The following is a 21,757-nucleotide window of genomic DNA, read 5'->3' as shown; positions in this document are numbered from 1 at the left end:
TATTTCAGAACCAGCCAGTATTGTCTCAACCTGTCCCTTGATAGGAAGGATGTAAAAACTGCTGTTGTCGTGTGTGCAAAGCTGTCATGTGACTGGTACTTTTTTGCAAAGATAACCCTGGATTCTACTAAAATTGAGTCTTTAAATATTTGTACTGTCTTCCGGCCACTTTGGGTACTGGAAGATTCCCCAGTGCAACAGTGTTCTTCTAGGAAGAGAGACTGGGTTACACACACACACTTTTATCTATTTGGGGCCCAGTGAATCATCTTATGAGTATCAGTCCATAAATAAGGCTTCTGGGATCATCATGATTCTGTAGTTTCTGGAAACTTTTCATGGAGTGTTTTCTTGAGGGCTGGCTAAAGGAATGCAAGCACTTGCAGATGTAAATTTGTATCTGTATGGTCTGGACCTGTTGTATGGGAAAACCCGGTTCTTTCTAGACCTTGACAGATCCAACTGGAATTGAACCAGCATGGAGACAGTAACAAGGCTAACAGCTGTTTGACTTCCTGTGTTCAGCCAGCTGTGAAGCTTCCAATTTACCTGGCAATGCGTGTTGAATAAATAGGAAACTTTTGTCCAAAATTTTTATCTCTGAGTTAAAATTCCCAGAGAAATAGTTAGCTTTCCAGGAATCCTCTCCAAGTTGTAATAAACCACCTGCCTTCTGTAGGCATAGCCCACAGAAGTAGACTATGGGCCAACATTACTCTTCACATGTAACTGAATCACACTAGCCTTGTCTCAAAACTTGTTTCAAATATAGTGAAATTGTTCACTTCTTGCCTACTTGCTAAGATGTTATCATTAGAATGCCTTATTTTTTGGGAGAGATCTATGATAAACTCATTTGAGACTGACTGGAAATAAAAATTTCCAAAGTCCATTCACAATGGTTTTATTACAGCTGGGAGTGGTAGTAAACACCTGTTATCCCAGCACTTTGGAGGCAGAGGCAATAGAAACAGGATTTCAAGAACAGCTTCAGCCACATAACTAGTTAGATGCCATCTGGGGCTACATGAGGCCCTGTCTCAAAAACCAAATGAAATGCCACTACACAAAAATCGATCAATTCATACTGAAAATAATTAAAAGGAATATATGGTTGAATACCTAGACTGATGACTAAAGAATCCAAATTTTATATGATATAACAGGGTTTTAGTATCCTAACCAAAATTGAATAAAATTAAGCAAACTGTAAGAAAAGTTTCATATTTGCCTTATAATTTGTCAGAATGATCTGACATCTTCAGCAGTATGTTCTGACTGTCATGCCCCTGTAGCACACGTTTTCTATCACTATTACTTCTGAGTTTCCCGTTGAGAATGTTGCTGCTACCTTTCAATATTTCCTTCATCTATGGGTGTGGGTGACCCAGGATCAGCTAATTTGAAATGCCATGGTTCAGAATTGCACTGGCACATATTGGACACAATGGTAGACCACAAAAAGTCATCACTCTCTCCCGTCTCCATAAGACAGACAATACAGTGTTTTCTCCTGCTATTCTGTGTGGAGAACTCAATGGGATATTTCATAAATTGGAGCCAAAATGCACTCCTTGTAAGCAAATTTGAGCCATCACATTTGTTATCTCCGGCACTGATTGAGATTTGCCTTTGGAGTTTATGGTGCGAAAGAAATATTTTCATGTGCTGTCTTTCTGTGGACAAAACATTGACTAGATTTTTCTGCTAGCATTTTCTTTTTCACTTTTAAGACACCCTATCATTCCAGTGATAGGAAATAAAAATATGGCAAGTTCTGTACAAGTGGTTACTTAAGATTTAAATGCATTTAATTAAGAATAACTTACATCCTCTTTTCTCAATATAGCAATTAAATTCCATGTTCTTTTTATAACATTATAGTTTTGGTGTATTTTTGTAGTGATTGGGGGTGACTTGGGAATGAAAAAGAGGTGTAGATTGGTACTAGTTGTCAGCAATCATGGGACCTACAATGGTAGATGCCCTAATTAGCTTCAACTGTCAACTTGACACAGTACAGGGTATCTGAATATGTCTAAATTGGGTAATTTCCCAGATTATATTAGTCTATGGCCATGTCTGTGAGAGACTGTCATTTTTCCGTGATAATTGATGTAAGTGGGCCAAGCCGACTGCACATAGCACCATCCCTGGGCATATGGTCCTGGGATGTATAAGAAAGCCATGTGAACATGAGCCAGAGGAGCAGGCCAGGAAGAAGCATTCCTTTGTGCTCTCAACATTCTTTTTCTGCCTCCAGGTTCTTGAGGTGAGTACATGCCCCAGTTTTCTTCAGTGACGGACTGTTATCTGGAAGTGAAAGCTGAACTAAACCCTTTTCCTTCGCAAGTTGTTTTCAGCCATAGTGTTTATCACAGCAAGAGACAGCAAACTAAAGGTGGATTGTACTATATTTCTCCTTGGAACCAGACAAGGTGTCTCTGTTCCCACCATCCCTGTGGGTCTCATTAGTGCTGCCTTACTAAATGTCTGGCTTTCCCCAGGTGTGCAGCGGTGGAAGGGAGCAGCTGCAAGACTAGTTGTACCTTAGGAAATAGTGACTTAGGAAATAAGGACAGCCCTGTGGACCACCTCACTTCTCTTCTTAGTTATCAAAACCCTGACTGTCAATTTTCTTATCCTCTGCATAGATTCAATGACTACATCTGTCATGAAAAAATCACTTTCAAGTAATAGTGGTCTCAAACCATGATGGTACATTTTTTTTGGAGGAAGTATGGGATAAACACACATCACTTAATGCTGAAAAAAATCCATCCTACATAGGTTATACAAGTAGACTTAATGCTATGTGGAATATTTTGATTACCAGAAATAAAATAAGTGCAATGAGATACATGTGACCATATAGTGGATTTCATGTGGGTCTGGAATTAAAATGAAATGTCCAGTGTATATAGGTAATGGGGAGCATGGCTTAGCATTGCAGAAGAATGAAAAGCAGATAATGTGCACATTTACATGGTTTTTATTACATGTATGTACAATACAAAAAGTCATATATGTGGTTTAAGTAGTATACCTGTTAACCATATACTGTTTTCCATACATACGTACACACACACACACACACACACACACACACACACTTGCTCTTTGCTATTGTAAATTGATACTTTGTCCATTTTATTTTGTAGCTGCTTGCTGTGTTGGCCTACATGAAAAGCAGTACTTTTTTATGAGTGTAGAAAAATAATGATAGCTTACTCAACTTCATTTTTATTTCTTAAAATTTAATCTATATGCATGTGTACAAATGCATATAGATTAAACGTTAGATAATAATTCTCTTTTAAAAGATTTATTTAGCTGAGCATGTTGGTACATGACTTTACTCCTAGAATTTGGGAGCCAGAGGCAGATGGATCTCTGTGAGTTCAAGGCTAGCCTGGTTTACATGGGGAGTTCCAGGACAGTCAGTGCCACATAGAAAGACCCTATCTAAAAAAATAGATCTACTTATTTTTATTTTCCATGTATAGATGCTATATATATATGTGTGTGTGTGTGTGTGTGTGTGTACCCTAGGTACATGGTGGTGTCCCCCCCGCTTTTTTTTTCTTCTTTGTTTTGAGGTAGGCTAGCCTTGAATTTGCTATGTGACATGTGCTAGCTTCAAGTTTGCAGTTTTCTGGCCTCTATCTCCCATGTGCTGGCATTAAAGGTTATTTTTGTTTTTATTTTTTTAAAAAAGAAAAGAAACTATCTTTTTCATTATACATACCAATCGAAGTTTCCATTCCCTCCCCCTCCTCCAATTCCCTCCAGTTGCCCCTCACCCCACCTCCCATCCACTCCTCACATTGCTTTAGGGAAGGTCCAAGGCCCTCCCTACTATATCTAGACTGAGTAAGGTATCCTTGCAAAGGCAATAGGTTCTAAAAAGCTAGTACAAGCAGTAGGGATAAATCCTGGTGCCACTGCCAGTGTCCCCTCAGTCTGTCCCAACCATGCAGCTGTCACCTACATTCAGAGGAACTAATTCGGTCCTATGCTTGTTCCTTCCCAGTCCAGCTGGAGTTGGTGAGCTCCCATTAGCTCAGGCAAACTGTTTCAATTAGTGAACCCTTCACAATCTTGACCTCTTTGCTCATATTTTCACTCCTCCCTCTCTTCAACTGGACTTTGGGAGTGCTCCAATGTGGGTCTCAGTTGCTGGATGAAGGGTCTATGGTGACATTTAAGATAATCATCAATTTGACTACAGGGCAAGGCCAGTTCTGGAACCCTCTCCTCTATTGCTTAGGATCTTAGCTGGGATCATCCTTGCGGATTTCTGGGAATTTCTCTAGAGCCAGTTTTCTTGCTAGTCCCATAACAGCTCCCTCAATCAAGATATCTCTTTCCTTTCTTTCATCTTTTTCCATCCTCCATCTTGACTATCCCATTCCCTCAAGTTCTCCTCTCCCCTCCCCTTCTCTCCTCCTCTTCCCCTTCCACTCTCCCTCCTCCTTCCACCCCCATATTCCCAATTTTTTCAGGCGATCTTGTCCATTGTCACCTCCTTTCTTTCAGTAGACAAATTTTGCATTACATGTGTGTATGGTGTGTGTGAGTGTGAACATGTGTATGCAAGAGTGTACACGTGTAAAATAGAGGTCAATGTTTAAATGTTTGCCTCAGTCATGGTCTACCTTATTTTTGAGGCAGGGTTTCTTTACTGAATCCATAGCTCACTATTTGGGCTAAGCTGAATGGCCAGAAAAGCCCCAGGAATTTGCCTTTCTTAATCACCCTACACTGGAGTTACAGATGTTTGGGGGTACATCTGGCTTTTTATGTGGTGCTGGGGATTCTAACTCAAGTCTTCATGTTTGCACAAGCACTTTATCCACTGAGCCATATCCTCAGGTTCATGTTTGTTATTTTTGTTTGCTGAATATGGACATTTGGCTTTTTGTCTTTCATCTTTGTGTGTACTAATATTATTTTTCTCTTAAGTTGGCTATGATTCTCTTCCACATTGTAATATGTGCTGTTACTTCACTACTGTTTGTTGCTAATGAAATAGTAATTTCTATTTGAATTTTAATGGAATTTATTTAGAAGAACATTTTGAATTTACAAACACATAGACACCTCTATCTTCTGTTTGTTAATTTCTTGTTTGACATTGCTGTAAGTGAATGAAGTCTGCATAGTTTCTATTTCGATGACTTTTTATGGCATACTGAAAATTTGTAATCATTCCTTGTTGACAAATTGACTTTCAGTTTCAAAGACTGAAGGCTGGGTATCATTTATTAAAGCTCTTACCTATTCAAAAGTGATTCTCATCAATTAAACAAAAGGCGCTGCTTTTATTATAAAGTCTCCCCATTCTCTAAAGTACCTCAGTTTGCCTATTGTGTCATGCCATAGGCCACACCCTAGAATTCATAAGTACCTGCTTTGATTACCCAAAGCTCCCAAGAGAAACCAGGCATATTCAGTGAAAAGCATTCACATTTTGTTAACAAATAGTACTGAAGTATGAAGTGCTTTGGTCAAATTCCTTAGTCTTTTCCCCAAGAAAGGAAGAATGAGATTCGGGTAAGCTGTAATATTTTTCTTCCTAATTGTTATGAAATAATTCCATGCAAGCAAAGAGAAAATGGTTATAATCAGGAAATCAAATCCCAGGTGCTTTCAAACAAAATTGAAAACAGGAATGAAAAGAATAAAGGAGAATAAAAACTAGACATATACAATTATGTGATATATGTCTGTTATTTCTAATCTCATTCTTCCCCATAGTCTCTAACCTCTTGACACCAGGGCTTACTTCCCACTACTCCAATATATTGTATTTCTTCTATCTTAACTTTTGTGTTGTCTCTTCTCTCTACTGAAAACATCTTTCAAGTCTTGAGAGATCTAATTCTTTCTCAGAAACCTTAGTATAGTGTACTTCACTGGGACTCTATTCTGAATCCAGACTTGTGTGTGTTTGAATTCCATCTCTACCACTAACTTAAAAGGTGGCATTACCTTTCTGGGCCTTAGTTTTACCATGTATTAAATGGGAATAATATCCTATATTAAAAAAGCCAAACCATGATGTTAATAATTATTCCTCATGATCATAATTTATGTTTTTATTACTTATTAACTGTCTCATTCATTGTGAAATTTAAATAGTAAGACACCTCTATGAATTAAGAGGTCTTTTTTCATACTGAGATTGAATTAACCTCACCATTGCTAGTGCCTGCCAAATAGATTAGATGTTGATGTTCACAGGACCTATACAATACAATTTCATTTTGATAGCTAAAAACATTCATAAACAAGCTAATATTATTGTTGCTAATTGCTATATCAGCATATCCTTGATTATATCTATGCATTCACTCAATAGTTTTCTTTACAAGTGAATGTCAACAGTAATATGCTATTACCTAAAGCTTAATTTTTATTCTTAGTGGCAATGCTCCTTAACAAAAGACATAGTGTATAGCTTATTGCAAGCTTCATTACACTCAATCCTGCTGATCTTTATAATTTGGATCAACATTTATTGACCAACATGATCCAACGGCCTCATTTGAATTCAGTCAATATAATCAACCTGCTGTGAATCTCAATATAGGTCAATAAATTTATATTCAGACATTAATGACTTATTAGTTGAAAACTTTATGAAGCAATACAAGACAGTATCTTGTTAGGTCCATTAGTTCTGTCATTCATTTGTCTTGCAGGTCTGGCCTTGGTGAGAAGGTTGTAGTGAAGTTTATGTAAAAATTTAAGAATCATATTGTATTCATAGATATTCATATGTAACCTTACAAACCAGAGAATGGATAGAGATCTATAAAATAACACTTTAAAATAACAGTCCTTTCATCAAACACATTTTGGGAGATGTGACAGAATGAAGGCATTTATGTTCAATTACATTCTGGTGGTGTTTTGCTTGCTCCTTGCACATTTTAATCAGAATTTCAAATTTTGTTCCTCCCAATCTGCCTCATTTATGCATTGTTTATGATTGTGGGTATATATTATTCTCAGCAGGGTTTTGTGATTTGAATAGCTGCCTTCATTCAATATTAATAAAGAGTTGGACTTTATTTATTTTTTCTTTCTTTCCATTCTAGAACACTACTTTACATACAATGTTTGTCAAGATACTAACAGAAAAAAAATCACAAGAGTTTAGACATTTTGTCTGTAATTATTTTGGTTATCCTGCTACATTTATGTCTTATTTTCTGTATCTCTATATAATCAGAAATAGAATCCAGGATTACTGTGCTAGATTTTCTTGGTAAGGGGATTGGTAGCAAAGGTTGCAAGAAATAACAAAATGGCATTCCACGGGATTCATGTTTGGATCTAGGAAAGAGAGTAAATTGTACCAACATCAAATTAGAAGTGTAAATGACATCACCATTTGAATTTTTAATGTTTTCATGAAGTCTGACTTTATTTTAATTTTATTCTTTTTTTTTTTTAAGGTGAAGTCTAACCATGTAATATAAGATGTTCTGGACCTTTCTACCTGGGATAGCCTTGACCTCACAATCCTCTTGCCTTAGCTTCTTGAGAGTTGTAATTTCACCATACCTGGGTGATTCCCATTAGGCCAACAGTTGTCAGTCAGACATGACTTTTCTTCTTTGAGGAATATGTGAGAATATCTGGGACATTTTAATTGACATAACTGTTATGCCAAGGTAGGGATTCTTACTAGGACCTAGTAAGTAGTAGCATTTAAACAATCTTCAGTGCATAGGGCAGACTCTACCCAAGAGTTATTCTGTTTTAATGTTCACAATGCCCATATTGAAAACTGTTGTAGGAGCTGTGGGCTGCATTCCTGCCACCCAGCTCCAGGTCGCCTGGCTACCTTATGCCCCTTAATAACAACACACAAATTGTATTCTTTTAAACACTGCTTGGCCCATTTCTATTAATGTGTGTAGAACCATGAGGCAGTAGCTTACAGAGAAGGATTCTAGTCTATGTCCATCCTGGGTTGGAGCTTCATCCCGTCTGCCCTGGAGAGCAGAGGCTTGGCGTCTGAGATCACTTCCTCTTCCTCCCAGCATTCTGTTCTGTTACTCCACCCACCTGTGTTCTAACCTATCAGGCCGAGCAGTTTCTTTATTAATTAACCAATGACCTTCCTCCATCAGAAAAACCGTGTTTTGACAGAGGTATCACGCATTTTGTTTGAGCTCTAACCATCAGAAGAAGAATCCATTATTCATTCTCCCAGCTAGCTCATATTAAGCAACTTTGTTTTTAAATTGCATTTTACCTGTATCAAATGCACAGTAGTAAATTTCCTTCTCCATATGAGGGAAATTGTTTTCTGCTAACTGATGACCTCAACTTAGCAGTTTCTTTCTCAGCACATCAAAGCTCACGGTGAGACTTGCTGCAGTAAGTGTACTATTGAATGACTTTATGACATCTAAAGACCCTCTTTGGCATTCGGACTGTTTATAAGCTAGCAGTAAATTATGTATGGAGATCAGACTCACATGTGTTCTCTCTCTCTTTCTTTCCCATCTTCCTTTTCTCTCTTCTCCCATCCACTCCCTCTGTTTCTTACTTTTCCCTAAATTATATTTTATCTGGAAGCAAGTGAAAGCCATCCTCTCTCTTTCTTTCTCTCTCTCTCTCTCTCTCTCTCTCTCTCTCTCTCTCTCTCTCTCTCTCTGTGTGTGTGTCTGTGTGTGTGTGTGAGGGTCTCCTCTTAGCATTTACATGACACATTTTATAGAACTGATATCTCTTTTTGATTTTTAAAAAATCTCTTTTGTAAGTAATTATTAACTATCTCACATAGACAACAACTTAAATGTTTTGCTTGTCCTTAGAATTCTTGTTCTCATGTAATTTTAGGAGGTCCTTTTTGAATCAATTTAGAGTATCCAAACCTCATTATGTTTCTATAAAGTGCTAACATATAGAATGGAAAATACCACAGACATGAAGTATGACTACATATATGTATATAGATGTATGTATATCTATTTGTATGATGTCCATAAGGTCTCAGTTCTAAATACTCAAGTTATAAATGAATGAGAATGGCTGTAGTCTATAAAACTATATTTGTTGACACTGAAAATTTTGAAAATTTGAATATATAATCTTTTGGCATACGCATGATTTTGTTTCCAAGATTCTAGTAACTACTGCCATCTTCACGTGGTAAAGTTCTATATATAAACTAGGATATTATTTGCATATAACTTATATAATCCACCCATTTACATTAATTATTCTCTAGATGGCTCAAAACACAGATAAGAATATGGATATCATGTAAAATTGTTATTCTATATTATTTAAGAACTATAAATCTAAAAGTTCTGTACATATTTAGTAAAGTTGATTTTCTTGAATATTTTATTTTTTAAGATTTATTTTTATTTTACATGCAGGAGTGTTTGCCTGTATGTTTGTATGTGTATCATGTGTTTGTCTGGTACTTGTGGAGGTCAGAAGAGGGTTTCAGAGCTCCTAGAACTATAGTAACAGATGGTTGTGAGCTGAAATACGGGCACAGAGAACCAAACCCCAGTCCTAGATAAGAACAGTAAGTACTTTGCTCTTACCCACTGAGGCATCTCTGATGATCTATTATTAGATATTTTTTATCTATGTTTGTTTGAATCTGCAGGTTCTGTAAATAAGGAATCCATTAAAACAGATGGATAATTGTGTATAAGTTGATTTCTAAAGATATCATTCAGGATATTGTCTTCATTACTTTCCCTGTTGCAATGATAAAATACCCTGACAAAAGAAATGTAAAGGAAAAGTAGTTCATTTTCTTTCACAGTTCAAGGGTAAGGTCACCACTGCAGGGAAGTCATGGTAACGGGAGCTCAAGGCAAATGCTCACTATTACCCATAGTCAAGAAGCAGAGAATATCAAATGCTTCTGCTCATCACAGTTTTTTTTCTTTTTATTTAGTATAAGATCCCCCTCATCCCCAATTAGCTCAGCCAAAATGGTAGCTCATGTCAAGCATAGAGGTCCATCTTCCAAGTAATTCAACATCTTATCAAGTTGATAACTGAGATTAACCATCACATACATACAGGCATTTTTGGCTAACATAATTTTCCTTTTAAAAACATACTTCATTCTGGGTATGATGGTACACATCTTTAATTACAAGAGTTGGAAGACAGAGGCAGATAGATTTCTGTGAATTCAAGGCTAGCCTGGTCTAAAAGTAAGTTCCAGGCCAGCGAGGGATATACAATGAGATCCTGTTATGTGTGTGTGTGTGTGTGCATGTAAATGCACACATTATTTCTAACTGAGTTTTTGCTGATATATTTCCAACCACAACTTTTGAGGTTTTTCTTATTCCTGTCTCTCCATATTCCTATCTGGCAATTTTTTCATTTTCAAGCATTTTAGATAGGCATTTTAGATAGTATTAAATACATGTAGATACTAATCTATATTATATATAATATATATATAATAAATACTAATCAAATGCATAGACCAGCCCAGAACTCCATAGCTCTCACAGTAAATGTTTACATTTAGACTAGTAAATTATCTATTGAAAAGTTTTAAAATGACTGCTCAATGAATTCACAAAGAAGAAACTACTGTACATTAGCAAAAATAAGCTTTCTCATGGATTTCATTGGGAGACAGAAAATACATAATGAAAGTTTAGGTTCTAAGACCTCATTAAAATTGAGACAAAAGGTAAAGTTTAATTGGAATAAAATAATTGTTCCCCAGGCTGGTTGCAACTGTTGGCAAAAAATAGTCAAATGTGATATTATTTTAAAAGCATATTTCTTTATCATATAAACATATCATATCAAGGTTTTGAAGATTCATAGCTTAGAAGTGGTATTAGTGTAAAACACAGTATGACTATGTGTGTGTTTCTGCCACAGAGAAGTTGGATAAAAGGGTTAGCTCGCTGTAATGTCAGATTCTATAACAAGCTTCATATTTTGGATGACTGTATTTTATTGGTTGAATTATTTAGTTAATGAGGAAGTAGCATTAGCAGATAAGTACTTTTGAAAAAAGTCAACCTCAATGGATATGGTATTTCATAATTTGTACATGTCATTGTACATACATATGTCTATGTATGATATTAAATTGGTTTACTTATGATGGGAAGGCAGGTGAAATAAGGAAAACTAGCCCAGCAATAGCAAAAACCCCAGTTAAATAGTTTAAATGTATTGAACAACATTGAGTTGTTGGCATATCCTGGTTTATGACTTGCTTTGTTTTTCAAAAATGTCCCAGTTGCATAATTCAGCCTTGTTGTGCCTGAATAGTGTCCCACTCTGTACATTATTCCGTTTGTCCCTTGATAGAGATGTAGGTGGTTTTCCTATCTTGGCTACTTGAATAGTACTACAATGGACATGGAAGTACAGAAGGATTTAAAAGGCAGTAACTTCATTTCTTTGGGTTATATACCCAGAACACTGATTGGTAGGTCATCTGGTAGTTCTGATTTTCAATTTATCTAGGAACTTCTATAATGTTCCCTGCAGTGACTGCACCAATCTGCATTCTGACTATCAATATACTAAGGTTTCATTTTCTATTTATTGCCAACATTTTTTACCAGTTTAACGGCTTCAAATAAATAAAGGCAGATTTTAAAATAGTGGTTGCCATGGGTAGGGGTGTTGGGGACGAAATGACAAAATGAATGCTAGAAAACACCTCATGAGTTAATGAAATTTTACTGCTCCGGGGATTGCTTCTAATTGAGCATATTTTAGCTGTTCCTGCCATAGATAAAGTTTGTATCTGTTTTACTTTATATTGTCTCATAGCATCATGTTGTATACTTATAGTTATACACAGTGGAATTTAATTTTTTAAAATGTTCCTTACATTAAAATGTTTGTGGGTATCTCTGGTGGTTAGAATGACTCCTAGAGGTTTGAATGCTTGGTTCCTAGTTTTTTTTTTTTTTTTTTTTGTTAGTTAGTTTGTTTTGTTTTGTTTTCTGCTTGGGACGGATTAAGAAGTGTGGCCTTGTCAGTGGAGATGTGTCACTGTGAAGGGATTTTGAGGTTTCAAAAGACTCATGCCAATCCCATTGCACTCTCTGCCTTCTGCTTGCTGTTGAGACTTGAGCTCTCAGCTGTTCCTGCTTCCATGCCTTTGCTTTTATATCATAGATTTTAACCCTCTGGAACCATAACCTGAATTCAGTGCTTTCTTTTACAATTGCCATGGTCATGTTGTTCTATCACAGCAATAGAAAAGTAAATACTATAGCACCCGAAGGAACATAAGTGAACCCTGTGTTTGAACTTATTAAAATGGTACACTTCACATTTCTAAAGGTAGTTCAATTTCATTATACCAATTCCTTTCTTCTTTTCCTCATGCAGAGAAGGTATCTTTAATTTCTTAACTGTTATTTAAATATTTAAATGATTGTCATTATTTTGATTTTATTAAGCATAAGCTTGTAATATACTTCTTAATAAACCATATTTTCTTACCTCTTTGCATTTTTGCAGTCTTTCTGTATTAGCAACATAGTAACTTATAAACTGTTGCTATGTTGCTTTTGAGAAATTGGTCCTTTAAAAAGCCTACATGGCAAAATTATATCTAAGATTTCTGAAACTAGCTGCTACTGAGTACAGAGTTGTATTTGAATCAGTAATTCTCCACTTATTTTAAATCTCACACCACATTTTTTCTATGATAATTTAATCAAACTTGATTCTTTTCCATGAAAAAATAAACACACTAAAACTTCCAAAAATTTAGTGGGTTAAAGGACCCCTTTGTGCCCATAAAAGCATTTTAATTTCAAAAATACAGCACAAGACCACACACAAGACATACTTTCCTCACATCACAACAGAATTTTCTGGATTCTTATTCTATGAAAATAAATAGGTTTCAAACTCTTAGTATTAGGTAAAAAGTACTTCCACATAAATATATTGAATTCCTAATATGATTGTTTTTTAACCGAAGCATCTTGCTTTCATGTTAATTTCTTTGAGTTAAGCACAAAAATTGCGCAGTTTACTAGGAATAATAAGGAGAGTGGGTGAAAAAATGTCAGAGTTTATTTTACTTTCAATGAGCCTTAATTTTCTTGCCTTTCAAATGCAAAGCATTGAACTCCTGAAGTAATTTCCACATTAAATGTTACACTTATTATCATTAAAAACTAAAGTTCAAAGTTTTTGTTTTTATTAGTGTATGTTAATTTATATATAATATGTATTGATAGTTTTCATAAAGATAGTATCTTTCAAAATATACTAAATACTTTGACCATATTCACCTCATTTATCCCCTTTATCCTCTTTCCACCTTTCCTATACCTTGTAATAACTTTACTTTTCCCAGTTTCCTTTATGTTTTCATATCTCACACACACACACACACACACACACATATATACATACATACATACATATACACATATACACACATATATACACACATACAGACACACACATCTATATCTATATCTATCTATCTGTATCTATCTATCTATCTATCTATCTATCTATCTATCTATATATCTATATATCTATATATATATATAAACATAAAATCCAGAATCTGCATGTGGGAGAACATGTGTGATACATGTCTTTCTAAACCTGATTTATTTTACTCCAGATGTATCCATTTCCCAGTAAATGATAAATGTCACTCTTCTTTATGGCTGCATACATATGTATATATCACACACATAATATGTATCATATATTATATCAAATTGATATATAATTGTATAATATACCATATTATTTATTATATGACATTATATATGTATACACACAATTTTCTTTATCTATTCATCTGTTAATGAAGACATAAATTAGGTTGATTATATAACTTAGCTATTGTGACTAGTGTTGTAATAAATTTCTAATTTTAACTAGAAAATTATGCATTAACTGATTCTGTGGCATAAGGTCCCTATATTTATGTCAAGTTCTGTCTCACCATGAATTTCTAGTCTGTCCTACAGACATTTAGAAATAAAAATAAACTTAACTATTTACTGCTATCTCTACTACTAGATGTTTCATTTATGGTCTTTCAACTTCAGACTCCACAGGTAATAAACAGCTCTCTATCATTGCTATCTCTCCCAATGATCATGTTAAGCTATAAGTATCATTCATAATCAGATGCCATTGGCTCTATTAAGAAACACATGGGTTTGTGAAAGTTAATAGACATATGTCATGTGTGATTACTTATGCAAATTCTTTCTCTTTCTAACCCTTCTTCTTTGAGACAGTCTCTCTATGTAACTAAGGACACCCTCAAGCCAACATTACTCCTGCCTCACAGCCTCATCGGTGCTAAGATTACTAGTACCACCATGCCCATTAAGTGGACATTATTATGAGGAGAATCAAGAGATTTTCCTCATCTTCCTCTTCCTCCTCCTCTTCTTCTCTGTGTAGCCCTGGTTGTCCTGGAACTCGCACTGTAGACCAGGCTGACCTCAAATTTACAGAGATCCACCTGCCTCTATCCCAAGTGCTGGGATTAAAGACATGTGCCACCACCGCCCACCCTTTAGCTTCTTCTTAAGAGACTATCTAAGTTTAACATAATGGAGGATCAGAGAGTTAGTTACAAAATAGTGTGTTTTCTCTTATATGTTAGTGTAGCTAAATTATTACAAAGTAGACTTGGTGAAAAAAATAATGTAAGTTTCTATAATATATATAAAAATTTTACTGGTTCTATACATAGAGCAAGTATCAATTTATAAAGACTGGTAGAAATAGAACGAAACACGAGAAAGGTTTTAATTAAATCTATTAGGTACTTAACATTTTTTATTATTTTCATTTTCTCTAGTTGCATAAGATTACACTTGCTTTGTTTTGTTCTTGTTTGGTTTATTATTATTCTTATTGTAGATATATAGGTAAATAACATAATAATTTTAAAGCATAGTTATTAGAAAATCCTATTTGTTGTAGAATTTTTAAAACCTGTTCAAAAGTAGAGAGAATAATGCAATAAAATCTAGTCCATGGCTTAACAAGATTCGATTAGTTTGTCATTTTTTATATATTCCCTCCTACCCTTCAGCTTCTTTAAATTTCATCCCTTCAGTCATTTCACCTGTAAATACCTCATGTCACAACTGTTTTATTATTGGCTATTGCATAATAATCTATCTTAACCTTTAATGTATCTTAGCCTAGATTCTGTGCTTTGGTGCTGGCTGAGCTGTGTGGCACATCTTTATTCCAATGATGTTATCTGGGTTTACTCTAGCATTTTCAGTCATATACCATTTCATCTGAGGCTGAAGGATGGAAATGACTTTACTCAAATGCCTGGCATTTGCTGCTTTCTGTACAAAGAAGAATCTTGTGTTTTCTTCACGAGATTTTACCCTTCAATAAGCTAAATCTAGCTTCTTCATAGTAAGATGGTCTCAGGGTTCTAAGAGAGAGAGAAGAGGCCTTAGGTAGTCTTGGGATTCACAACATCATTTTATTCTGCATTGTAATGATCACGTCAAGTCATAGGGGTTTCCTAGAAACACCAGAAGATAAATATAATCTGCTCCTGGATGGAAGGAGGGCCAAGGTCAAGTTACACAGAGACATAAAAGGGATGGATGTAGTGATGGCTGCTATTTTATGATCTTATTTAGTCACTAGATATTTGGTATTTTATGTCATCATAATACCACTAACAGAGGTAAACAATTTAGCAGTATTTTACTGTGGAAATTAGTTTCAACTTCCTTTTCATTTTTGAATGTATGTTGCTGGGTATCAAACCCCAAGCCTTTTTTATACATGCTAAGCAAAGACAGTGTCACCGAACTACACGCCCAGCCCTTAAGATGAATTCTTTTGAATTTAGGAAAAACTACTGTTTTGAACTAATTTTATGATAGTCACCCAAAGACAGAAAAAGATTGACGAAAACTAAAGAGGAAATGAACATGAAAATTTAAAGGCACATGTAAATATGCTGAGAATGAGATAAGTGATGAGTTTGAGACAAAGCTATCAGAGTCCAAAAGAGGAAAATAATGGTAATTACATAATTTATTTTTGATGTTATTGCCAAGTTTCATTATGGTTAAACAGCCTACATGGAGTTATATGAATTTTTCTGTATTTTTTGTGATTTATTTTGCATCCCAATATATGATTTATTCTAGAGAAAATTCCACAGGCTGTTGAATAGAATGCGTATACACTGAAGTCAAGGCGAAATATACCTTAGGTACCTGTTAAGTTCATGTTGTGTTTCATGTCATTTAATTCTGGTTTTCTGTTTATGTTCTGTTCAGATTAGCTGTTTATTGGAGAAAGCGGGGTACTGAAATTACTATCACTGAGCTGGGGTTATTCTCTGTGTTAATACGCTGAAGTACACATTTTATGAAATGGGTGTGCCAGAATTTGATACATACATTGTAATGTCTTCTCAGTTAATTGTTTCCTTGATCAGATGAAATGTTATCCCTTTGGATTAGTCCTAGTTTGAAGTCTGTTTTCTCAAGTATTAGGAGAGAGATGCCTGCTTGTTTTCTTGTCTCATTTGCCTGACACCTTTTTTCCATCCTTTCTCTCTGAGATGTAAGATGAGCTTCTCGTAAACAAAGAAAAACAAAAAGCAAAAAATGGATTTTGTTTCTTAATCCACTCAACTCCTCTGTGCCTTTGTTTAGAGTGAGACCATTAGTGCTTCAGATTATTAGTGAAAGGTGTATGTTGATAACCATTATTTTTCTCTGTTCTTAGTCCTATATTGAGTTTCACTTGCTTTCTTTCTATAGTCTCTTGGCTATGTTTATTCTTTTCTTTGATCCAAAGTGCTGTTTCCAGTATTCTTCATAGGGACAGTTTTGTGGGCATGAATCCACCTATTTACATAATGGAATGTTGTTCTTTATCCTTCAACTATAGCATACTGTTTTGCTGGGTAAAATAATCTGGCATTTGTAGTCTTTCAGAATTCTGATTTTTAATGTTTCTATTGGGGGAAAAACACCTTCTGTTGTGTTGGGTTTTCCTTTTTATGTGCCTTCTTTTTCTCTTTGTTCTGTATAGTGTTTTACCTAGAGTATGCTATGGGAGTTTCTTTTCTGGTGCTGTCTATTTGATGTTCTATGTGCTTCTTGTATCTCTATGGGTATGACTTTTCTTTGGGGAAATTTTCTCCTATGGTCCTGTTGAAGATCTGGTCTATTTCACTGGCCTGGAATTCTTCTCCTTATTTTGTCCCTGTAATTCATGGAATTTATCTTTTCATCATGTCTCAAAGTTCCTACATATTCCTTCAGAGCTTTTTTTAAAAAAAGTCATATGTTTTGATTCAAAAATCTAATTTTTCTACTTTATCTTTAAGTCCTGATATTCTATCTTTTACTTGATTCATTCTGTTTTAAGGCTTTCTGCTGAGTTTTCTAATTGAGTAACTGAGTTTTTCAAATTCAGCTTCTGTTTCCTTCAGTATTTCTATCTCCTCACTGAATCCAGTTTTTAACTACTGAATTGTCTCATCGTTTCTATTTGTGTTTTCTTGGACTTCACTTATTCATATCTTCTTTAAAGTTCACTGCGGTGTTTGCTAGTTTCCTCTTTAAACATAAATACTTTGATCAATTTATGATTGTTCTTTTTAAATTCTGTATCCTGGGAGTCATCTAGGTAATTTTCACTGGATAAAATGTCTATAGTCCTAGTGAGTTGGTGGGTTGTGGGAAATTATCTTGGCCTTTTATATTATTAGTGTTTTTGAAATGTGATCTGTGCATATGGAACTCTTTTATTGGTTGTTTGTCTGATATGAGAGTCTAAGCCTGCCTCTCTTGAATGTTCTGTTTTTGTTATTGCTGGAATTTCATTGATTTCAGATGGAAGAGTTGGTAGGTCATCTGACTGGGCTGGTTAACAGGCCAGGAGATTTGAAACAGACCTTCTGGCAGCATGGACATAGCATGTATTAGTGGGGATCCGGGACACTTGCCTGGCTAGACAGGTGGACAGGCTATATGACCCAAACAGCCTTGGTTTATTTACCTGACATGGGCTGATAGGTATGGAGCACTAACCTGGGAGGGATGGTGAGCAGGCAGCAGGACAGAAAGTAGGACTGGGAGGGTAGAGACAGTTAGTGATCTGAGCATTGCATCTGGCTCTTTTTGTTTTGTTTTCCTTTTAATTGTCAAAATTCTTTAACTCCAAGATCTTGATGGTTTTCTCCCTTATTTTCTTCTCTAAAACTCTTGTCATTTTAAAATTTATATTTGTATGCATGGTCCACTTAATCATGTGCAAAGTTTGTATTATACACAGAAGTTTCCAACTGTCCATCAACATTTCTTGAAAATACTATTTTCTTCACTGAGTTTGAAATTTTTCTGCAATTGTATAAACTTATTACTGTTCTTTCTAATTTCTTCAACTGATCTATATACCTATCTTTTCATTATATTGCGCTGTCTTGGTTATAGCAACTTTGTAGTAAGTTTTAAATTCAGGAAGTGTCTATTTTCAATTTTAGTGTTTGAATGGTAGCTCATAAATATAATTTAATATCCAGTCTATATTCATTTTTTCCAACATTTTAAAAATTATTTCTGTCTAATTGTTTTGTTTAGATCTGGATCAAGAGCTGAGGTCCTGGGGTTGATCTGAAAAAACAAACAAACATAATTAAAATAAACAAATAAATGTAACAAATTATATACCCTGCATTATTGTCTCTTAACTGTTTTCTATAAGAGTGTCTCCATTACAAATTTATCATGCCATAAAACTATGTTGTTTGCAAGTAATATGCCACATCCCCAGTTTTGATAATTTCCCCATTTGTGCTGTCATTATCTCAAGGGTTACAACTCTGGAGGGAAAAGGTATCTGCCTGTCAGGATGTCAGGCTATTCCTATAGTTGTGAAAGGAGGTATCCTGGATACCGACAGCTCTGAAGAGAAAGGTATCCTGTCAGGAAGTCAAGCTATACCTACCTACAGCTATGAAGGTAAGGTATCATGGACACCTACAGTTCTGAAAAGAAAGGCATTCTGACTGTCAGGGAGTTAGGCTATACCTATAGCTGTGTTTTAGTAGGGGTTATTCTCCTCGCAGGATGTAGCAATCCTGTTCTTCTGGAGAGCTGTTAAAGCTCAGGTATGCTTCACTCTGCTGAGAGTTTCCCAGCAGTGATGTCCATTGCTTGTCTGCTCTGGTAAAAGTTGTGACTTCTTTGCTTCACTAAGGGGGAAACCCCTGCAGAAATGTAGAAGTCTGTTGCATCTCTGGTGAAGGTTGTTATTTCTCTGCTCCACTCTACTAAGGGAATTTCCCACCAGAGGTGTCTATTGCTTTTCTGCTCCACTCTGGTGGTCTTATTGGGAGGGAGGAATCCAGGAATGTGACTGCCTCTGCCAGGGTGGAAAAAGGCAGCTGCCTACTGAACAGGAGCAGGGTTTATAAAGGGCTTCTTAGGGGCGGATATTTTTCCAGGGAGATTTTCTGGGTGGTAATTGGTGGATTTTGATCCCTGAGCTTAAAAAAGCTCAGAAATTGGCTGGATTTTGAGGTCAGGGATTTGTTGGTTTCATGTTCAGACATTTGTTGGTTTTCCTGCTCAGGGATCGGTTGGTTTCATGCTGAGTTGGTCAGGGGTAGAGTGTACATCTTTGGCTCTGGTTTCAGGGTCAAGGTGTGCTTTTTTTTCACTGACCCTTCTAAAATTTTTGGCTCTAGTTTCAGGGTAAGGGTATATTTCTTTCACTGAATCTGGTTTTAGGACCAAAGTGAGTTTCTTTGGCTCTGTTTTTCAGGGTCACAGAGTGTTTCTTTGGCTCTGCTTTCAGGGTCAGGGCATGTTTCTTTCACTGGTTCTAGTTTCAGGGTCAGGGTATATTTCTTTGGCTGGCCCTTTTACCATACAATTATTTTATTTTATTTCTGAGACATATTCCCATTATGTAGTTCAGACTGGCATGGAACTTACTATGTATCTCATGTTTGGCATGAGTTCATTGCAGTACTCCTGCCTATAAGCATGCTGTGATTCTCGTTGTGTATACTTATGGTATTATGTAATGTACTGTGTATTCTGCAGATGCCTTATGCAGAGATCAATGGATATTGATTGGGTGTATATCTAAATTTTAGATAAGCTACTTTTCAGGTTATTCATAAACTAACATGCATGACCTAATAATTATCCCAGCTTAAGTTCTACTGTGTTTGACTGGTGACTTCAGAAACTTTCAGCTTTTATCTACTCGCTGTAAAACTCTTAATTATTCTTTCATCTAGTAGAATTAGCAGAGATTGATGCTCTTTCTCTGTATTCATTATTTTTCTAAAAACTTTTATTTATTTTTATTTTATGTACATGCATATTTTGCATACATGTGTGTTTGCGTGTGACCTGTGTGTAGTGACCATGGAAGCCAGAGGAGGTCTTTGGATTCACCAACCAGAGTTGCAGGCCATTTTGAACTGTCATAGGACTCGGAATCAAGCCTGGGTCCTCTGGCAAAGCACTTAGTGAGTCATCACTACAGCCCCTAGATTCATTATTTGATTAATGGTTGTACAATGGTAACATTCTTAAATATGCTTTTCCCTTAATTAACCGGAAAGCTTATATGCAGAAAGACTCTCCTCTTTTAACTCTTTGGTTCTTTTAAAATATGTTTAACAGGAGGAAAGGAAAGACAAATGTTTAATTTTTATTTATTTATTTTTATTGCTTTATAAATAGTGCCATGCAAAATTTCCACTTCCTCCCCTCTTCCCATTTCCCTCCTGCTCCCTCACTCACCCTCCCCTCTCCCTCTCCAGTCCTAAGAGAGGGCAGGGTACCCTGCCTTGTGGGAAGTCCAAGACCCTCCCTTTTACATCCAGGCTTAGGAAGCTATGCATCCAAGTAGATTAGGATCCCAAAAAGTCAGTACATGCAGTAGAGACAAACCCCAAGGCCATTATCATTGGCTTCTCAGTCAGTCCCCATTGTCAGCCACATTCGGAGAGTCCAGTTTGATCACATGCTCGTTCAGTCCCAGTCCAGCTGGCTTTGGTGAGCTCCCATTAGATCAGGCACACTGTCTCAGTGGGTGGACCAACCCCTCGCGGTCCTGACTTCCTTGCTCATATTCTTCTCCTTCTGCTCTTCAACTGGACCTTGGGAGCTCAGTCCAGTGCTCCGATGTGGGTCTCTGTCTCTATCTCCATCTGTCGCTGGACGAAGGTTCATATTTATATTTTTGGGTCTGGGTTATCTCACTCAGGATAGTGTTTTCTATTTCCAACCATTTGCATGCAAAATTCAAGATGTCATTGCTTTTTATCTCTGAGTAGAAAGTGGGAAGTAGCCTGCAATACATAGGCACAGGAGACCACTTCCTACGTATAACCCCAGTAGCACAGACAATAAAAGCAACAATTAATAAATGGGGCCTCCTGAAACTGAGAAGCTTGTGTAAAGCAATGGACACAGTCATTAAGACAAAAAGGCAACCTACTGAATGAGTGATCTTCACCAACCCCACATCAGACAAAGGTCTAATCTCCAAATATATAAAGAACTCAAGAAACTAGACATTAAAATTCTAAATAACCCACTTAAAATGGGGTACTGAACTGAACAAAGAATTCTCAACAGAAGAAGTTCAAATGGCCAAAAGACACTAAAGGACATGTTCAACTTCCTTAGCAATCAGGGAAATGCAAATCAAAACAACTTTTGAGATACCATCTTAGACCTGTAAGAATGGCTAAAAT

At 36.0% G+C, this 21,757-nt stretch overlaps 1 protein-coding gene across 1 annotated transcript in view; it reads left to right on the top strand.

Moving 5' to 3' along the window:
- The window catches only part of LOC130867758 (melanoma-associated antigen B18-like), a 399,852-nt gene that overhangs the window by 978 nt on the left and 377,117 nt on the right, over window positions 1-21,757 (top strand). The gene's annotated exons all lie outside the window — the stretch shown is intronic.

This window comes from Chionomys nivalis, chromosome X (genome assembly GCF_950005125.1).
Source record: "Chionomys nivalis chromosome X, mChiNiv1.1, whole genome shotgun sequence".
In the NCBI taxonomy this organism is placed as follows: Eukaryota; Metazoa; Chordata; class Mammalia; order Rodentia; family Cricetidae; genus Chionomys; species Chionomys nivalis.
Note: the sequence above shows the minus strand (reverse complement) of the source record. Positions and strands in the feature narration are given on the sequence as shown.